We start from the raw sequence: 4,698 nt of genomic DNA on the forward strand, positions 1-4,698 counted from the left end.
AATCTGGGTGATGGTACCCCATGTTAACCATTACAGGTGGGGAAGTTCTGAAACTCAGTCATCCCATATCCAGCCTTAGTACAATCAATCACAGCTGGATGATAAGTCTAAGATATACAACACACATGGGGCCATACTAATCCATGAATTAAAGAGACACTACTGTAAAACAGACAGTATAACATTATAAGTCAGTCTTGTGCCCTGAGAAGTGTGATCAGTACCAAAAAAAAGCACTTCTAGGGATTGACTGGATGTTTTCAGCTCAGATTTACTAGCTGTACTATTATTGTACAACCTGTAGTTGAACACAACTTGTGTTCCTTTCCTGAGATTGGCTTATGTGTACACATTGTATAATAATAGCTTGGTTCAGGGTTTTTCCCCCAAGAAAATATTTAAGCAGATTTCCCATAAATCAGCCTTAGTCTTGGAGGATCAAATATCAGGAAATGAAGCAGTATGACCAATACAGGAGAACAAACAGGGAACCAGTCTGAGTTTGACTGTCCTATCTCAGAGAGGAAGTCTGGTTTCGTTACAGTATTTCATAAACAAGCAAAAGAAGAATTGCAGAACCAAATTCAGTCCTTAAACAGAACTGCAAGCTCAAGTGAATAATTTCTTCTTGTGATGATCAGTTTCCAACTCAATTATTGCAGTTGATTCTTCTTCCTTCCCTGAATTAAAATTGGCAAGAATTGCAGGGAATGAACACTAGATGTGTTAAGCAGTGAAGTGTCATTCTTAACAATCAGCAATTGAGCTGTTTGTTTTCTTTGCCAAAGGCCTAATTTAACCAAACGTCCTGAAGCAATAATCATAATTTTTGTATAAAAGCACATCTGGGGTGAGATACATTTTCAAGTACATTTTAAAACTAACCATCACTCAGCATCATATTTATATCCTGAGCTGGAAATATCTGCGCTGTAAACCATCCAAAATGTAATTATTTCAGGCTAATGACAAACACAAAAGTATAAAGTTTCTGAGTTTTTTCCCTTTTCTTTTTTTTTTAATGAAATAGGTAGGTATATGGTTATGAATAAAATTATACTCTTTCAGAGTGAGGCATTCTGCATACATACAGATACATACTCTGGTTGCTAAACAAAGCACAAGTTTCTTATTGGGCTATACAAAAAAGGTCAAATAGTCCATAATGGATAAGACGAAGCTTCAGATAAATATATAATTTGGGTTTCTAAAGATCTGTTTCCTTTCAAAAGAAAAAAAGGCAGGTAGGGACAACTTTTAGTTTTTGTTTAGTTCTGATGACTCTGTTGCTGCTGCTACCCAGTGCTGCTAACCACTAAATAGCGGATCAGTGTGCTATATCTATCTAGTGGCTCAGCTGTGCCCTCAACCAGCTAACAAAATTCCAGAAAATTTATCAATTGATTTTTGTGAGCTGGTATGGGCAGGCTCCAGCACACTGCTGTTAGGAGCTGAACATAACATATATATAGCTTTGAAAGGTGAGAGTTGCAATGGCTGAGATCAAGTTTCTTTCTTTTTTCTTCTTTGAAACATTAGCTATTTTTTTTATACCCCCCCTTGTTTTTGTGAAAAAAAACAAGGTTCAAAGAATAGGTTCTGAAACCTATCCTTTGAGTAAAATTTGCAAATGATAATAATTTAATGAATTTATATGCTACCTGATTCTCAACAACTCTGGAAGATGATGGAAAAACTTTCCATCAATTTGTATGAACTCTGTTCTAAGGTCTTTGAGAAAGTTGATTTGTTTGCCTTTGCTTTGTATACTCGAAGGCATTCAGTCTCCTCGGCTCCATATGAGTTGATTATGTGCTATCAAATCATTTGTAATTCTTAGTGACCACATATATTTTTCTCCATGACAATCTTTCTTTAACCTGATCTTCTAACAATGTATCCATTGCCACAGTAACAGAGTCTATCAACCTTGCTGTTAGTTGTCTTCTTCTTTTTCCTTCTTCATCTTTCCCAGCATTAGACCCTTTTCCAGAGAGCTAGGTCTTCATATAATGTGCCCAAAGTAGGGCAATTTGAGCCTGATCATTTGTGCCTCGAGTGAAAACTTAACTCCGTGTATTGTAGAACAATGAGAAAAGCGGGGCTGTTACCAATGATTTGAAATCCTCATCTAACCAAAAACCATGAAGTTCTTTCCAAAATCCTCTCTGACCCAAGCATTGCTTAGCGTCAGGGAATGGCTTAAACTAGCTCTGCACTTAAGTGAAACCAGGTATTCCATGGCAGTTGGCATACAACCTCCTAAACTATTAATTGCCACCAAGCAGGAGATAACACACAGGACTTTTCATGCATGACCTTTTGTGTGCAAGGGATGGCATAAGGACCGCCTTTTTCTGATTAGAGGAGAACCACCCTAGGGTGAAGTCTGCTTATTGTGGGACTTTGCACAAATAGAGAATACTGAGCATGCTGACATGAAACATATGAAACCAATTCATCCCCTTGGGCCATCTCATTTCCTCCAGTGAATTGACAAACAAGCTTACGTAATTGTAACTTGGCTCTACTGAAGATCAAGCAGAGAGTGTCTGGATTGGATCAGATTGTGTGGCTGGCAATGAAGGAACTCAATCCCAGGGACAAAGTGCAGGCAGAGTGATTTGCCCAAAGTTGAATGTGTGTGATATTGATCCTCTCTCTGAGGGAATGAAAGTAAAGGCAATGGGAAAAAAACAATTATCTTTATTGATATCAACTGGTTGGTAGGCACATTTCAGAGAGGTCAAGTAATGATTTGCAAAAATGCAAATCATGTTCAAGTTTAAATAAGATATACTGGTTTCCCCTTTTGTCCAGTGAGACTAGTTTCAAAATGCTGGTTTTTGAGTTCACAATAGAGTTGGATCTTGGAAGCCTTCTAGTCCAGATGGCCCAAGGGGATGCTTGAGTAAGGGAGTTGGACTAGATTTTCCACAGTCATTCAAAAGTATCTTGATTGTTATTTAAATACTAATATATGTTTTTCTCTTTTACCTTCAATTTTCTTTTCTAATACTTTAGAGTATAATAGTCATTTAAAAGTTCATTCACATATCCACTTTTTTAAAAAAAACAAAACAGAGAATTGGACAGAAAAATTTAGATGCTGCTAGAAATGGCTGAATGGGCTTAGCCAGCTCCAGCTGCTTATAAGTTTTGTCCTTGTAAGAGAATGACACACTTGTAATAGTTCAGCATATGAACAACATGCAGCCAAAAATGACAGAAAAGAGAATTTTTGCTGCTAGACAGCACAGATATATTAGCCCTACATACCAGATGCTGGATCAATCATGGCAAGAAGTGTACCTGGGTCTACCATACATACTTTTGCTGTCTCAAGTGGTTGTCCTATTCTTTGCAATCCAGACATGGTAGTCCTAGTGTTGATCATGCACAGGCTGGAGGATTTCTAATAATACTGCCATAAATAGCATGTTGGCTATTAATAGCCAGCAAACAGGGACCTAACTTTTAGCTAATGTTAATTCTATATAACAACTTTCCTCAATCAATGTCTTCCAAATACATTAGAACTGTAATACTTAGCATTCCAAACCAGTGTGGTCTTTGAAAGGGTATAAAGAACAGCAAAGATCAAATACTTTTGGGCTGCAAAAGCCTATATGACCTCTGGTTGGCAGGAAAGAAGGAGCATTTTCTGTATCTTTTTTCTGCTTTTTGGTGGTCCCTGGATTCTTGCAGATCTGGTAGCTCTATATACATATCTGGTAGCTCTAATATAAATACCTTGCACACTGGTGGGGCTGTACAGGAAAAAAAAGGTCATTATACTATTGAGTGCATCTTCACAAGTATGCATCTATGGTATCAGCATTGCTTGAGCAGGGTCCACAGGATTGTCTGGGACGCTACCCATCCTCTTCACGACCTGTTTTCCTTGTTACCTTCTGGGAGGAGGCGTCATGATATCCAAAGCAGAACATCCAGATTCGGTCACAGTTTCGTTCCATACAGTATCAACCTTGTGAACTCTCAAGCTTCCTCGTCCCATTATGTATTCAAGATGGGCAGTGATTAATATTTATATGTATTTATATGTGTCTATATGTGTGTTGTGTATGTGTGCACTTTTGAGAGCCGGCAACAGAATTTCATTTTTAATGTGTGCCAGTGCTCCCACAGTAAAAAATGATAATAAAGGTTATCTTATTTTCTAATAAGACTGGTTCATATCAATTAGGAAGACTGTTACCTCAGCAAAGTTAAGAGAATCACCAGCCAGGTTTGAGGCTCTTAAAATATTCTAACCAAAATTGCCACACACCACCTCCCTCTTGCCTCCTCCCTGTCTCTTCTTTCTTCTCCATTTTTCCTTTCTTGCTGAGTCATTCCATAACAGTAAGAAACATTTCCTTCGCCTCCTGTGGCTGAGAATCCTGAAGAGGGAGGGAGGGAGGGAGGGTGGTTGTGCTTTCTGAAACCTAAGGGAGGCCAAAGAACTCTTTTCATTCATCCAGTATCTGCAAGTCCCAGAGTATTTGGGGGAAAAGCTGCTGCTGCTGATGACCAAAAGAAGGGGTGTGGGAAGGGGAGAAACCTCCAGGAAGCAAAGAGAGATAAACAAGTTGTTCCTTGAAACCTGATTGTCTCTCAGTGGGAACTGCACACCCTCACATACCTTGGGAAACTGAAGGCCTAGGAAAGTTTCAGTGTGTTTTGACTGCTGTAGAA

This window comes from Vipera ursinii (assembly GCF_947247035.1).
Source record: "Vipera ursinii genome assembly, chromosome: 3".
NCBI classification, from domain to species: Eukaryota; Metazoa; Chordata; class Lepidosauria; order Squamata; family Viperidae; genus Vipera; species Vipera ursinii.